This window comes from Typopeltis vanoorti, chromosome 19 (assembly GCF_054136105.1).
Source record: "Typopeltis vanoorti isolate ZY-2024b chromosome 19, IOZ_Tvanoo_1.0, whole genome shotgun sequence".
NCBI classification, from domain to species: Eukaryota; Metazoa; Arthropoda; class Arachnida; order Uropygi; family Thelyphonidae; genus Typopeltis; species Typopeltis vanoorti.
The window spans coordinates 39,617,234-39,635,373 of record NC_143567.1 but is presented as its reverse complement, the minus strand read 5'-3'; the positions used below and the strand labels follow the sequence as shown (position 1 = coordinate 39,635,373).

Here is an 18,140-nt window from a genome sequence, read left to right as displayed (position 1 = left end):
TAACATTCACGTAAGTGACAATAGAACAAAATACATCACAGAAGATAAGTTTTCCTGCATCTTTCAATTTGTATGCATGCTGTAACGAGTGAACTCATGTCTCTTAAGGACTATTTGAGTACGATGGGTAAGAAAATATTTTCTTTACCCATATTATTCAGTCTTATCAGTTTGCTGCACTGTATAGGTATCAGTTCTACTTAACTTATAATTCTTGCTGAAATAAAATACTTCAATCCACCATTCTACCAAACATCCATGGACCTCTTTCAAGCTTTGACTTAACAATAGGTGATATGGAATTCCACAAAAATCAACACATTGCAAATGGCTTGAAACAAAACTTTCAGCTTTGTGCTCAAGCTTACACAGCAACTCATAACAGCTACACATATAAAATTAAATAAATAAATGCTAATAAATCCAAATCTGAGTATCAGAGGTATACATATATATACAGAAAACTCGCTTCCTACTCAACAGGAGCAGAAGCCTTCTGGTCTGTAATAAGGTAGTGTGTCCAACTGCCTCTCTCAAGCATCTAAATAGTGCCATTTAACACCACCCAACCATAAAGCTCATTACCTGGCATTCTTCTACTCTTGTAGAGATGACCAAGTCAAATCAACTCCCACTATAAAAAACAGAATAATTCTAAATAGTGTCAATACCAACAAGCATTCTTCGAGTCTTAATGTTACCTCCCCTCTCAACTATGCTCAAATGCAATCAAGAACATAATCTTTCATACTTGTCTAACACATCTACCTTAATAAATTATACTTGACAGGAAATTATATTCCTGTTTAATCCTTTACTCAAGTGTAAGCAAACAAAGTTTGCATGTGAAGTATCTTAATGACTAGCTACTTGTACAGGGGGATTAATAAGTGATGGAACATTGTGTAGAAAGGCTCATCTTTGTGAAGCCAAAAATGGAAGGCAATCTGGTGATGTTAAAAATAAATAAACTTATGCAGTTGCTTCACAAAGACGGGCCCTTTCTATGGCATGTTCCATAACTTATGGGCCACCCTGTATATAGATGTTATTGACTTCACATCTATTGCCGCAGTATCTCATAATGCAAAGCACACTTACTTTTGGATATTATTGCTATGCATTATGGGAAGGGTCACAACCCAGACTGGTTTCAACCTAAATTGAAGTCTCATCAAGTAGGAGCCAGACCTATACTGAGGTTGAATTAATGCAGATCATGTGTGCTTTCCATGTACAAATAGCAAAACAGTATCAACTTATTAAAATATTCTGGATGAGGGATAGCATAGCTGTACAATTTTTTTCACTTGGTTAGAAAGTAAATTATCCTAATGAAGAAATTATGTTCTTCTTTAATCCTTACCAAACAAAACAAGCAAATAAAGTTTGCACACGAGTGGCCTACTTGTATATAAAGGCTGATATAAAGTTAACAGCCTCTTTATACAAGTAGCCTAATTGTGAAGATAATTCACATGAAAACTTTGTTTGCTTACACTTGGATAAATGGGTATTAATTTACTTTGTAACCAAGTGAAAAAACTTTCTACATCTATCTCTGATCCAGAGTATTTTAATAATAAGGTGATACACATTTTGGCTACTTGCATATGAAAAATACATGACTTCTGAATTAATTCAAACTTGGTATCTTTCTATGTCTGGCTCGAACTGATGAGATCTCAATAAAGGTCAAAGTTGAAGTGTTTTTGCATTATGGAATACTAAGGTCTGCTGCCTCTATATGCAAGTAGCCTAGTCATGAAAATACTTCGCAAAAATGCCCTTTTTTTTTTCTCTCCCCCTGCTTACACTTGGGTAAACGGTTAAACAAAAATATAATTTCTTGGCAAGTATAATTTACTCTGTAACCAAGCAATAAATATTTCCACGATATCTACCTTACATCGTGGAAGAAAGCTTATATTCAATCCTATTTCTGTTATATTCTATAAATGATTGATACCAGCCTGGTTGGCAGAGTAGTTAGCATATCTGCTCTCTAATCATAAAGCTGCAGGTTCGAATCCTGCAGCTTTATGATTAGAGAGCAGATATCATGGATGCTCGTGATTGTCTTCAGGTGGGAGATGAATTTCATTACCCAGCAAAGCCCACCACTTCACTTATTGGTGGGCTGAAGTGGGTTTAAAAGGTTCCATGTTTAGAGTCTAGAGCAGGATTTCAGGACTGCATAAAGAATAAATTAAAAATACAAAATATATATATATATATATATATATATATAAAAAATCTGTCTATATATATATATATATATATATATACACACAGAAAATTAATAAAGAAAAAAAAAAGAAAAAATCCTTAGCCCACCCACAATACAAAATGCAAATTTATTATAATTATAAAAAAAACTTGTCCTTCAAAAATTTGAGATAAAAGTCATCAAACCATCATCAGGTTGTCCTCAGTTCTCTCATTAACAGCAGAATTCTTTCATCACCTCGAGATCCTTTAGTTAATTAGTGATATAAACATGGATTCTGTCACTCTCAAACAACATCAAGTTTCCAAGCTATCACTACCAAATAGCCATAGTTGATATCCAAAGGTTCCTTTGACTCAAAACCATGAAAATGTTAGAGAAATTCAAGTCGTTTTTGACATTCCCAGGCTATCTGACAGGATCGAACAGAGGTCTTCAATAAACCACTATCTTATATGCTGCCTTCTACCCTTTGCAAGTGAATCAGCAGTTTTCTCTGGTTGCCTATATGTGATATTGTGAATGGTTTATTTAATCTTCAGATTTAACAGGACAACTCTGAACTTTCATCCCATGCCCATCTTCACTCACTCTCGATGCAAATCTTATCCACAGTTTTGTTAACAGTAATTCCATTTCTCTTCATTTGACAAACTCTGTAGTGGTCAAAACTTCAAGATCTTCCATAACCAATGTCCTGAACATTAATCATCTTGCTATTCTCTAGTGGAGGTAAGGATTCACTTCTGTCTTATTTCTCGCATCAAATATCTTACTTCATTTCCAATTCAGTCTGATAATATTCAGAAATCGAATCAAAATCACATTTTTCTTGTTAATTTACACCTTTTAACCACCTTTCCTGGCAGTAAATGTGTATAGCGACTCCGTAGCTCAGTCAGTATAAACAAAGCCCTTTGTTTGGAAAGACCTGGGTTCGTCCAATCAGTGACATTAGGAACCTTTATCTGGTCTCTTTCGACCAAATGTGAGTTAGCGGTCTCATACAGAAGTAGGGGGTTCATTCACCTGGAAATTTGGGGGGGGGGCGTTCCCAAGAACAAGCAAACCGACCCATGAACACAGTGGGAGGCATAGGGTTAACCACCTTATCCTCGATACAGTAGCGGTTAAATGTAGAAAAAATCCGACACCGCAAGGTAAAAGAGGAGGGAAGGAATAATAAGAAGAAATGTGTGAATAGCCTCTCCAGCCCTCAATTATACATACTATAGCTTCAACCTTACTGAACCAACTTCATATCCCTCTTTCATTCCATTACCTCCCTTCTCTGATAAAGCTTTCAACATAGTGTTTCTTAAGAATATTACCTCCTGCTGTTCAAGAAACATAACCGGTCTTTCTCATTCAGAAAACAATTGCACCATAGTTCTGCAACCTTTTGTGTGTGAATTAATAAAAAAACAATAAACACACATGCTATTAAAATACTAGTTAATGTTTTGATAACACAGTAATGTTAGGATAGATAAAGGTGTGAAAAAGAGATGCATGTACTAATATGTGACAGATTTCCTGTAGAAAGAAAAAGAATAAGGAGCAATTATTATTAATATTAGAATGTGACACCTCCAAGGACTCATCGTGAGAGGACACTCTACTCTGCTCCACTACATATATCTGGCCATCTCCCTACTACTTAATTGTCCAATTATAACACAACGACACTACTACCATCAATGCCATTTACTGCCCATCACCACCAATATTTTTTGTTTGTAAATCGCGTGTGTGTTCTCATGGCCAATTTACCTGCACATGGGGTGAAAAAGCCAAATATCTACGTATGGACCCAATGTTAAATGCCACTTAATAATAGAAACGAAAGTACATGATGCATTTGCTTGCTATGAACAAATTTATGATGAAAAGAGAAGAGGAATAAGCAAAGCACATTTTCATCAAAAAAAAAAAAAAAGGTTACATTAAGCACATTGCACATTTTCATCAAAAAAAACACAAAGGTTACACCAGAAGAGCTGCAGCCTGATCCTTCACATAGGGAAAGCACGAGTAATTAAGATGTGATTGTAAAGGAGATATGGGTGATTATTCTCCAGTTTTATAGTGGCAGTAACGCACAGTACAGTTTTATAATAAGGTTTAAAAATTAAAATGACAGTATACTTATTACTGTTAAGTCCCTAACCCCTATAACTCTGTTGATTTAATGTATCGACTTATGTCCTGCCGGATGGAACGGAACCTGGACGTAAATCGAGGGATGACTGTATATATAAAGATATTCCTTACTGTCATCAAATAAAAAATACACCTCTACAGAATTTATGTTGAAGGAAGGCTATTGGTAATGTAGTTACATAATAATTTATACTAGTAGAAAAATGCTAGAATTAAAAAAAATTAAAACAAAAAGTTCTCAGTGGCAGTGCTACAAAATGATACTTCCATCCCTTCTCTCCATTAAATGCACAGGTTAAATGGCAATGCTTAAATTGCCAAAATGCTTATGTGAGAATCACAGAAAAAATACAAGTCAGAAGTCTTTTCTCAATTACTAGTTGTTGAACAAAAGTATGAAACAATATCGCTAAAATAAATTATTTATAGATGAACTATTTATTGAATAGTTAAATGTATGTAGGATGGATGAACAACTGAAATATAATGATCATTTTATAATTCCCTAACACTGAAATGCTTTAATGACCACAAACCACTCAGTGTAATTAACTATATACAAAAATTGGCTCTATTTACAGATGACTTTGCAAATATGTGTGTGAAATTTAACTGCAATTATCAGAAGTAAACACAAAAGGGGGAAAAAGTAAGTGACACCTATGTAACAGTTGGATATAAATTATTTTCTATGTGAGATAAGGTTAGCTAGTTATGCTACATAATGATACAATCAGTACTAATGAAGTGATATTCAAAAAATATAATCATCATGTCTAATTTTCAAAACCAAATTAACTTGATTGTTAGCTAATCAAAGTGAGAACTCCTGAAACCATTATTAACTCTGAATAAGTACAAGTATATGAGAGGTAATTTAATCAGTAATTGGACCTTCTCACACACACTGTATGCAACTCATGCTGATGTTTAATGGAGAAAATATGGGTTTAAAAAATAAAAATTAACTGAATTTATTTAGCTTATTTTATTAGCCAATATTTTGAATTCATCACCAATGCATCCTTATGGGCACAAAGAAATATCAAGCATGTGCAAGCAGGCACACCAGTAGGAAGGCAAATACACTGATTTCATCATAAGGCCAGATATTACACTAATACACTCCTAACTGGCACCCTCTATGGGTGTGATAGTAGAATTTTGCTGATAGTTTCACGATGATCTCCAGATTTTTTGCCAATGTAATGCGACCAAATGACAAACCCTGCAAGGCACATATCACCACATTCTCCAGAACAAGGTAGTAGAGATTAATTTAAGGTAGTAGAACCTCTACTACCTTAAATTCTGATCAAAACATTCAGCAATGGAGTTCGGATAACATTATCAACTTCAATGCTAGCAAAACACAACTCTGCATTATTTCCCACAAAAAAGAACCATGTTCTTCAAATCTTACCCTTGACAATACTCAAATCCCTAATCAACACAAGATTCACCTTCTCAGAATAACTAACCTCAAATATCTCTTGGCAGAGACATATTACAAATATTGCCTCCTCTGCATCCAAAAAATTAGGCTTCTCTTTGAGATATGAATACTGCGCTCATATCTGGGGTGATGTCCCTAAGATCTCCTTGAGAATACTGGGTGCTATACAGAAAAGACCAGTTAAGATTGATTGAAGACCCGTTTCGCTAACATACTCCACTCATTTTCGCACAGATGTTCAAGTCTCTGCAGCCTGCATCTTTGATAAATATATTCTATGGCTGCTGTTCACCAGAATTGACATCAATAATTTCCCCACTCTCTTGCAAATCCACACAAACGCATGCAGCAGCTAACCAACATCCTCTCACAGTTCAACTCCAAACTCACAGAACAAATTTCTCTTCTTTGTTTATCCCTTCCACTGCTATCCTCTGAATAGTCATCTACCACACCCATTTCCCAAGGAATACAATACAGAGCTTTTCAAGTAAAATGTTAAGTTCATTATTGCCCATCCATGGTACTTGCATACTATAGGCTGACCAACCTTTTGTGGATAGATTCTCCATAAAAAAAAAAAAAAGATTCCAGGAATAGCCTTTTATGATTTGTAATCTGTTTCTGTATAAGAGAGAGGCTTTCTTCTATTTGATCCAGTGATCTGTATCCATGGCATGATCTGCCACTCCAGAATGAGCTGTGGTGCAGATGGACATATTTTCTGTGTTCTTCTAGGCAGATATTTCCTGTACTTCTGGTTTGTCTGAAGTATTAAGTTTATAGGAAGAGAATTACTTTGGACAATGACTTCCCCATAAATAAGATTCCACTATTACAACTATAGATGGCACCAATTATGATTGTAGAAGCCAGCCTTTTGAAATCAGTCTGTGTTTACATTCTTGTTGGTGTAGTTGGGTGTACACAGTATTTCTTTGTACTGATGAAGATGCCTTAGCGAACAAGGTGAAATAATAGCTTATAATTTAATTAGCCAAATAACTTTAATTATTATTTTCTGACCTTTTCTCCATTAAACATTAACATGAGTGATAACTAACATCTACGCATCCATACCAGACTACATGCAGCTGTGTTGATATGGAACGCTGATATGCAGGTGTGTTTCACTGAAGTATACAAGTAAAAAAATGCCTGTTTGTGGGTACATACTGCAAAATCAATAATTTTCAGACTACCAATTTTGCTATTACTTTGTAAGACATTTGAAATTATAACATTCCAAAATCATAGTGCATTATTTTAAACAATCCATTTTTCAAGCACTGTTCATGCACTTACTGTTACTTTCTATAGTATAAGCAACACCTCCATCCTTTCAAAATTTATCTACTATGACATTTGTCATTCATTTGAACAAAGTGTCTGAACACACACACACGGCATTAACAAGTGAAATTTCTCTCTCTTTAAGTGCGGCTGGAATTAAGGGATGAGAATTTGAAATAAAAAAAAAAAACGTATTAAATTTTGTCTCAATTTAATTGGGTATCCTCATTTAGTTAGTGATAATTATTGGCTTTCTTACCACAACATGGTTTTCATTATCTATTAGTTTAGTGATAATGGACAATGCTTCAGATCAAAGTGTTTGAAGTCAGTCAAAATTATGACAGCAGACCTGCTTACATCACTTGAAGTTCATTTAATTATCAGCTAATTTTAGTCAATTAGCTAATGAACAAGCCATGATATGACAAGGAACTGTTTTATTACAATCAATAAGCAAAAAACATCATAGAACTTACTACAACTTACTCAACAAACCATGATATGACAAGGAACTGTTTTATTACAATCAATAAGCAGAAAACATTATAGAACTTACTCTGCTGCTACTTTAAGGAGGTGGGAGAGAAGTATTCCAAACAAATTTAAAAAGAAATGTATGAACACTAAAAGTTGCAAAGATGAACTGAAGTCTGTCAATATATTTGTATCTTATATTAGGTGGGAGTGGGAGATGAATTTTGTTGCCAGTGTGAGATCAGCTCCCTGCTTATTGGAAGTTTAAGACAAAAAAGATTTCATGTTTGATCTCTAAAGCAGTTTCCAAACTATCTCAAAAATAAATAAATAAATATATATATATATATATAATGAATTAAAAAAAAAAAAAAAGAAAAACCCTTAGCCCACTCATGGTATTAATGTACTATTGGGTTTACAACCTTTTGTGAGTGGGAATGACAAAGTTTACATATTGTAAGATAATGAACCTAATGTATCAGCATTATGAATATACAAAGCAAAGATAAATCCTTAGTGTTTTGCATAATTTGTCTCCTAAAACAGAAAGTGCTGCATAATTTTTGGTGAATTTAGGATGTCAAACTCAAGCAATATGTAACAGATAGTGTCTATGTAAGGAGAGTGATGAAGTAAAATAAGCATACTGCAACACTGTTCAGCACACACTGACAGTACAGCCTACAGGAAAGAAATCAGTCGAAACAATTTGCTTTGCTATGCTGTTGCAATGCTTGTAGTTATGGTATGGACACAGACTCCATATATATCAAAATGCCACTACAATGCTACCACCTGCTGGATAATATTATGAAAAATGCATCAAAGATTTGTCTTTCATTTTATCTAAGATGTTCGTAACACTAGAATGTCAATAAAAACTACTCAAAGACCTTTCCATTTATCCTTGTATTTTCAAACTATTTGTTGAAAGTTTTATTCACTTGGTTATACTATAAATTAAAGATGCCAAGAAATTATATTCTGGTTTCATCCAAGTAAGCAAACATAGTTTGCATGAGAAGTCACTTCACGACTGGACTACTTGCATGTAGAGGCTAATGACTTCACATCAACTGCCTTAGTATCTAATAATGCAATGCACATATCCTTATGGAGATGTATAATGCTATGCATTATAGGAGGGGTTACTACCCAGACTAGTTTTGACCTTTATTGAGGTCTCATCAGTGGGAGCCAGACTCAGAAATGATACCAATGTTGAAATAATGCAGAAGTCATATTTCCATATTGAAGTAATAAGGTGTGACAACTTTTGGCTACTAAAGAGTATTAAAGAGGTTTATAGGATTGATAATGAAGATCTTCAGCACATGGCAGGAAGGAAGAGAACAAGGGGTCACAACTGGAAATATACAAGAGTGTGGTCAGCAAGGTGTGAAATTACCTAGATTTTTTTATTTTTTTTTGCTTTGAGGTTAATAAATGGATTGTTAGAAGTGGTCGTGAGTTCATTGGTGAATGAATACTAAGTGGTTTATTATCTTTTTTTCTATTTATAGGACACACACACAATCTGGAAAGTATGTTATCCTCAACACGCATGCACACACAGAGTTGGACTATTTGTTGTAATGACATAGAACTCAGTTATCTTTGTGACTCTTTTTTTAAGCACCATGTTACAATCCCTATAGATTACTAGTTGTTTAACAGAGACGTGCACATTAGATATGGCATATTTTTGGAATAACGGCTTCACACACGTAAGAGAAAACTAAATGTGATTTACTACTCCTATATATTTCGCTCAATATATAATGAAATTTTTTCAGGGAGAAGAGAGCAAAACTGGTAATAACATTTAAATTCTGAATACAAGAATGAGTCATACAGTATGCATAATATCACATCTTGGTTGTAGATGTCTAGTAGAAGGAAACACTATTAGAGCTCAGAGAAGTGGGAATATTTTAAAATAATTAATAATATAAGCAATTAACAGCAATCACTTCCCAAAACTTAGAAATAGGCATAGTCTGTCTGATTAAGATTAGGACAGTGACATAAGGCTTCAAACAATTCAAAAAATAGACAATCGAATTTGAACCTACTGTAGTATAGCATTTTTGTATGGTTCCAATGAACTCTGTGTCTGGTGTTGATCACATGAGAAGCAAGGCCTGAACTTTCAGAATCCAAAAATCATATAACCTCTATGTTCTTTGATTCTAATAGTAGCAAAATGGCCAGTCTGTTCAAAGTAGCAAAGATGACAAGAACAGGTATTTAATAAAAACCAGGTAAGGATAAAGGTGACAATGTATCTTGGATAAGTAGGGCAAGAAAGATGAAAACTTCCAGGCTGGTTTGAAGGTGGTGTACAAATTATATCTGCAAAGGGTCCTTGCTATTTGTTCAGAAGCAGATCCTCTTAACATCAGATTGCAATCTGGAAGAGGGATGATAGTTATCAAATATTTTCTGTACCAAAGTCTCGCTGTATCCGTTAAGTAACAGAGTAAGTTTTATTTAATTCTTCTAATAGAAAAAACTCAGAAACTGTGTGTGCTTGGTGTACAAGGCATTTGAAAATACCTATTTTTTGTGAAGGATGATAATGTAAAGATGCATAGATATACTGGCCTGTAAAGGGATAAAGATTATAATTTGAAAACTACCTTCAAAAGAGACTAGAAGTTGTCCTCTTTATTACCACCCATCAAAGATACATCATCACATTTATCCTTGACTGGCGTTTATCAAATAGTCTGTTATTGTCATCTTTGATACTTTGAATAGACTGGTCATTCTGCTACTATTAGAATAAAAGAACATCAAGATTTTATATAAGATTTTTGGATTCTTAAGGTTCAGACCTCTGCTTCTCAGGTCATCAACACTACACACAGAGTTCACTGGAACCATACCAAGATGCTACACTACAGTAGGTTTAAATTCGATTGTCTATTTTTTGAAATGTTTGAAGCCTTACGCCGCCATCCTAATCTTAATCAGACAACCTGTATGTCTATTTCTAAGTTTTGGGAAGTGAATGCTGTTAATTGTTTATATTTTTATTCATTATTTTAAAATTAATTAATTATAAATCTATTCCCATGTCTTCTGTGAACTCTAATAGTGTTTCTTCCTACTGGACAGCTGCAACCAGGACACGTGATATCATATGCATGCTGTATGACTTGCTCTTGTATTCAGAATTAAATGTTGTTACCAATTTTTTTGTCTTCTCCCTGAAAGAAGCTCATGATATATTGAGTGAAATATACAGGGGCAATAAATTATATTTTGTTTTCTCTTACATGTGTGAAGCCATTATTCAAAAAAAATATAGAATTCCTATTTCTATAGAAATATAGAATATAAATAGACAAAAAAACTGCATACCACCCTCCCTCCCACACCTGACATACAAGACCCATCCACTAGTTGGTACATATGAAAAGATAATAGTTCTTCATAAATGTAATCTTCATGCTTTTTTTTCAAATGATACATCCAGCTAGTGACCTCTATATGTTCTTCAAAGGATCAGCCTCATCCTCTTGCAAATCCCAGATTGTATAAGGTTTATTGTACCTGCAACTTAGCCTACTTTTTTATATGACCAGTAGATCCTTAACATCCTCCTTGGAGAACATAAAAACTACATCTATATAGCAAGTCATACTTTATTCACACAGGATTAAATGAAAGAAGGCAACTATGCTACACAGAAGTTGTTAGAGATCTGAGAGACTATTTTGAGAATATGCCATGAAACACCCCCCCCCCCAACCTCAGTAAGTATGGTAGCATTAATTTGCCTAAGATCTAGAAGACAGTCATTCTAAGACCACATTTAGCTTGACTTCTTTATCTGTCTCTCCCCCCCCCCAACCTTCAGAGATTACCTTGAAAGAAACATTAGTTCATGTCAGTTAAATTTAAATTAGATTGTTTCTGCAACAATCTAATTATGTGTCTTATCTCAGTTGTAATTTGTGCACCGAAGCAGCTGGTTCAAAATCTAACAATATTTTGCTGGATTAATAACCCAATTTATTTTGTTCTTCTAGTGTTCTTTATACCATAAAGCACTATTAACTTATTTACAAGTTTTCTACAGTCTCAATCTTATATACTTCCATATAATCTTCAATTAAATATCTTTTCTATCTCTTAATCAGATAAAGTCAACATGCTATAGTAACCAATTTTTACAACTATTGTGATGCAAATACACTGCTGGGAAAGAAGTCAATGGACACTCCCATTGGCAAGGAGCATCATGCCATGTAACAAATCATGTTTGGAGCTGGAATAAATTGGAGGAACATAATGTTCCTGGCTACAAGAAGGGAAATGACAGAGTTTGAAAGAGGTGTTGTGATAAAATGCCATGTTGCAGGCCTATCTGTCTGGCAAATTGTTAATAAATTGGATCATCCAAGTTAACAGTCAGTGATACCATACTGAGATGGAAGTGCAGGGATTCCACTACAAGTGCTACCCACAGTAGATGCTCACCAAACATATAAAAACCATCATTCGTTGGCTGACTGACAAGTTGAATGCAAAGTTCCATGCATCAACTGGAACACGAATCCACACAAAAACATTCAGAACAGAGGCTCACAACATGGATAGGACTGCAATATGCAAATTCCACATTACCCAACCCAACAAGCAGCATCGTCTTCAGTGGTGCAAAAGAGCATATATAATGGGACATGGAAGTTTGGAAAGCTGTGTTATGGAGCAACGAACCATGCTACACTCTCTACAGAGCACGAGCACATGGACAAGTGTAGGTGTGGTGGATGCCCGGTGAAAATCTCTCACCATGGAATGAATAATCCCAACTATGAAATTCAGGTGACTGTGTATTGGTATGGTCCTATTTTTCCTGGTTTGGCTTTGGACTTCTGTTTGTGGTGTCACCAACAATAAACTTCAACTGGTATCTAAAGATTCTGGACAATGCAATGCTTCCCACTTTATGACATTTCTAAAGAACTGGCTATTGTCTCTTTCAGCAAGACAATGCACCATGTCATAAGGCTGCTGTAACTGCATGTATTGTGGACATGTCACCACACTTGACTGGTCTCTACAGAACTCTGACCTTAACCCTACTGAACATCTGTAGGATGAACTGAAGCATCAGGTGAGGTCAAGGGGGACATCCCTCCCACAACAGTCCAGGGGCTCATTACATTCATATAGGAAGAATATTCCAAAATTCCCATTGATCACTAGCATATGCTGGTGGAAAGCATTCCCTATAGGATTGCTGCAATCATCACAGCAAAAGGAGGTCCTATATCTTTACTTGACATCTATTAAAAATCTGGATGACCAAAGTTGTGAGTCATAATTTAATTGGCTACACAAGAGACTTATATAAAAGGTATCATTAACTATCTTTCTCCTACTGAAACTTCTTATAATTAAATCTATAATCTTCTGAGCTATACCTTGGTTAATCAACATAACTTTACACTTAAACTCACTCTCAACTGAAATATCCAAATTCTTATATTCTTCAACTCTTTAGCCTGCTCACTGAACTTCTAATACTAACTTACTGCCAAATAGCATAAACTTACATTTAATCAACCTAAATTTTAATCCTCAGTTCTCTATAGTAAAGAACAGCAACCATCTGAATAAGAGAATAGTGAACCTAATTTCATATAATTGACAACAGAGATATTTTATTCTGAATATCTCAATTTAAGTCATTAATGAATATAGTAAACAAGGGATCTGACAGAGAACTTCATTCTTGACTAAGTCTCCTAAACATTACAATTTCCTAATCATGTAAGTTATGTCACTACCCATCTGGTATATTTTAATCAACAATTTCTTATTGAAACCCCATCAAAAGACTTATTTAAATCTTTACAAATATCATAGCAATTACTATAATTTTCTTCAGTTGACAATGTTCATCACTTATAATCACTCTCCCCCTGCTCAAATAAACAAACAATCTCAAGAATACTGTGGAATTGCTCTATAGGTCAGTCTATACCAGTACCCTAACAAAACAGTAGGACAAAATATATTCACAATGTGCATGTTTAGATGTCATCTAATAAAAACTTTATTTGACTGAATGATACCAAGGCAACACGATTTTTGAGAATCTTGTTCTAGAATAATGAATTTTTGGCCTCAACTACAAAGAAAGTCAGCATCTATTTGGAAAAACATAAGCAATAAATCAAATGCTATAATTATGGACAGTCAGGTCTAGCAAAACTATGCCATAAACACTATTATGCTATGCTGCAGCAAGAATAAAAATGATTTTTTTTTTTTGAAGAGTTTGCTGCTGCTCTTAATAACCAGACTAACCTAAATAAATATGAATGTATGAAACTTCTCAAGATATGAGAAACTAATATCTTAGATTGCTGGCTTAACAACCAAGGATTTTCTATTAGTGAGCAAAGAAGACCCTTCTTGAGAATTAAGGCTCATCAGTTCCACTTTATTTTGTGTCACCTGTATGCAAGTTGGTTTTATATTCATCCCACCAGTGTCTATGACAGAGAATAAATATTAAAATCATTAAACTGTGTTTAACTCATTCCTTCATGCTGTCTTCATTTATTACACTATCAATATGAATTTCAACTTGCACTTAAGCGAAACGCATACTAACTAAGGTGCACCAAGGAAAGGTGAAGATCAGATATGAAGGCAGAAGTAACTTTCTAGTCCCTGGATTGCCAACCTGTGGGTTTCCAAGTATTTTCTGGGAAGGGTAGGCGGTATTTTTAGGTGCAATTATTTTTATAGGAAATTTCACCACGAAGATTTTCAACACTTATTTATATGGCTACACTGCAATATTCTACTAGTGGTTGTAACACTGATATTTGATAAATGAAGGGAAGTGACTAAGGTCCACCGCAGCAGATACTTAAAAACTGTCAAAGGCCTGCCATGTTTATACATATTAAACATTTTATATTATTTTAATTATTTGCTATGGTGAACTTTTAATATTTTTTTTGTCAAATTTCTGCCACAGTGAACCTCGATTCGCTCCCTAAAAATAAAATATACAAATGCAGTGTTATCATTAGAATAAAATACTATGTTACAAATAGTAAACAGTCATATCCAAATATCACCATGCTTGCCTTTCGAGTTTTACTTCTATTTGCCTCTACATACCTGTGAGAGAGAGTGGATTTTCAATGCTTCTTCATATCAAAACAAAGGCAAGAAACAGACTGAATGTTGAGAACAACATTTGGTTAGCTTAAACAATTGTGAATTTCGAACCTGGTTGCCCAGATGCAAGTACAACCATCACATTAAATTTTAGGCTAGAATTATATTCTGAAAAATCTATTTTTAATGTGTTTTCTTTACCCTATTAAAAATGCCTTTTTATGTAAATGTGGCAGGGTGTTGCAGGTTACTTGGTTATTATAAAAGGGGGTTGCAACTCAAAAAAGATTGGGAAACACTGCTCTAGTCAGTGGTGGCCTCCTCATAGCTATTTCAGCTCAATCCTTAAGCAATTCTTCCTCAACACCTCCACTTCCTCTAATAAAAATGATTTTTCCACAGTATGCCATATTAGCCTGGTTGTTCCTTTACTTAGGCACACTCTGCATTGACAATTCTATATGGCACATGCAGAGAGACTAATGAATTTCACATAACTGCCTTCTGCTGATTTATGTGCTATTAAGAAAAATTCTGGGCAATAAAAAATTTTCCATGTGGAGAGAATGTTGCACTAGGTTGCCTTCTATTCACAGCATTTGAATCTGCTATGCTTCACAATACTCCACTTTCACAATGATAATTCTGTGCACTGTTGCTAATGCTCCATGGTAATCCTCATAGATTATCCACCAATCCTCTGCATTATAATATAGAATATAGGGAAAGTTTAAAAGAAACTTTTAATCATCCCACCTTTTCACAATTAAATCTTTTAATTCTATATCCAACTTCCAACCAGTTGAATGAAAGAAAAGTGACCAGTAAGCTTACATGTAAGTTAGTCATTGCTGCTTTAAATAATTTCACAGAAAGTAGTAAGAAACTGAGATTGGTGATGAGATGACTGTTCCTGGAAAGAATATTCTCTAAGTGCAGTTGGTCATACTAATTTGTTATTGCACTTCACTGACCTCTCCAAATGAGTTTGCTTTTGATTAATGCATACAAAACTAACCAATAATTCTCCCCACATTATAGCATTAAATTAAGTTGTTTAGAACCAAACCAAAAAAGTCAAATCTATGAGATGAATATATCCGCTTGATAACTCGTGTGCATGTTCCTAGTCAGTTTGTTTTGCAAGTATAAAAAAACTTTGCATTTTCTGCAGGGGGAAAAAACCCTGATATCAGCTCAACATGATACTAGCTAACTCAGGTGTGAATTTATAAGTATCCTAGAATTATTCAAATTGAGGAAATTCTAACTAATCATTACACCAGGATTTGAATGCACCTATCAAACTATTGTTACTAATATAGTGCCAAGTTATTAATAGTTTCAAGGGTCCTCACTTAAAATGATCATTATGTATGATGTTGTCACTGAAAAAAAAATATATATATATAAAATGCTCAGCTTTAGTATTCATATTTATACTTAAATGTATGTACTTTTCTAAATTAAAGGCCCAAAATCAATATTTACTTTTTTTCTTTTTTTTTTGCACTTTAAGGCTATTATATATTAATGATGTATAGTACAGAATCATAAGATTTAGAAACAGGAAATCTGAGGATAACATTTGCGGTAACAAGGTACGTAAATGTTCAAAATAAAAAAGATAAAAAAAAGTAGCTGTCTTCATTCTAATCAAAGTAGTCTGTGACTGACTTTTTTGATGGCTACATTTTTCTATATATAATCTACTTTAATATCACTCCATGTACCTAGAGAAAAGTTTATGAGCAAAAGGCGTATCCATCATAATGCATTCATTTCACTGAAATTCTTGACATTTGTGTGTATCTGTTCCCATATTACCAGGTATGATTATCTTTACCAGAGGACTGCAACACTGCACCTGATGCAGACTCAGTCTATGCCTAGAAGACTGAATGAAGTAAGTATAAGTAAATGACTACATAAGTTTAAAAAATTTTAATAAAACTAAAATATGTTTATGGTTTTCACTCAAACAGATGAAATTGCAAATTTAGTTAAAAACAGGTAGTTGGTTCAAATGAATAACATATTACCTAAAGAACAACACTATATTCACTTAAAAATCCAGTAACATGTTAAAACCAACCTTGTTGCTTAATGTTTCCAATATCAAATCATCCAACCACACATTGACAATTGTTTCAGAAATAAGAAGTATAACTCATATCAAAGGATGAATGAATGAAGATGATTAAATTATGTACTGATAGGAACTAGAAAAGGAAAATTTCTTTTCAAAAATTAGAAAAACTAATTCCTAGTTTACAACTCAGAAATAAATCTAAATTTTGGTAATAATTTAGTAGGAAGCTGGTGTAAATTAACCTAATAATGTAAAGGGGGGAAAAAGTTAACTTAGAGTTATTTATTAAATATTTTATGGAGTGCATCTCATTGAATTTTTTTTTTTTTTTTTTTTTTTTACAAACAGCCTATTAATGATAAAAATTATAAAAAAAAAAAAAAAAAGAGAGAGAGAAATATCAAATATTTTAAATGAAGGTAATTATTCAATCTCAATTTGACAACTATCAAATTAAGATATGAAGTGAAAGAATACACTTTGAGACAAACAAACCAACTAGAAATTTACTGTAATCATTGGAATAATATCAAATGGCCTTAGTTACATAAACTACGCACAAATTCTCTTTTTCATGTTTAAAAAGTCAAAAATAAATATTTATACTAAACAGATATGTCCACTTTTTGAAAAATGATCCCTTCGTATTTAAGATTTTTTTAAAGCAACAGCATAAAACTGTCAAATTTCAATCCACATGCTGTTTGGTCACAAAGGATTATAGATAAATTTGGGAAACTAATATAAGCTGTCTCATGATTAATACTAAGATAAAATTCATTATTCATTCACCTGACATTTTCAGTTTTACTGATGTTGGAAATGAATGGCTTTGCACAAGCAAATGACAATGTTATATCATGAATACTGCACAATATTCACATAAAAATTTTAAATTCATTCTTAAAAGTTAATAAAATCAGGGATATGGTTGATGAGTGCATGAATGTATTTTCCCTAGTGTGAAGGTGAAACTGTTAAAATGCAATGTGTGTGTGCGTGGGGGGGGGGGGGATTCATAATTCTCTCAGATATAATGATTTAAAATGTGACAAGATATTAAAGTTACTAGAAGCAGGCAAAATATAAGAGCGAAAGAATAATCCTTATAAGTTTATTGCTAAGATATAACAGGAGTGAATGAATTCAGAAAAATGCCTTATGTATTGCAAATGAGTCAATATGTATGGTATATGAGAGTGATGGTAAGATGCATGTAGTGAATCTGATGGATGATCAGATTCACTACATGCATTCTATATATGAGT

The 18,140-nt window shown here is 33.7% G+C and overlaps 1 protein-coding gene across 3 annotated transcripts in view; it reads right to left on the bottom strand.

Annotated features, from left to right (window-relative positions):
* LOC150096016 (uncharacterized) overlaps positions 1-18,140 on the bottom strand; it is a 381,411-nt gene that overhangs the window by 291,228 nt on the left and 72,043 nt on the right. The window contains exon 1 of one of the 3 annotated variants that reach the window (XM_090409079.1): positions 16,514-16,644. The exons of the other annotated variants lie outside the window; for them this stretch is intronic. The gene's annotated coding sequence lies outside the window, so the exon portion shown is untranslated. Of the gene's footprint in view, positions 1-16,513; positions 16,645-18,140 lie in introns of those variants that run through there. 3 annotated transcript variants of the gene reach the window in all.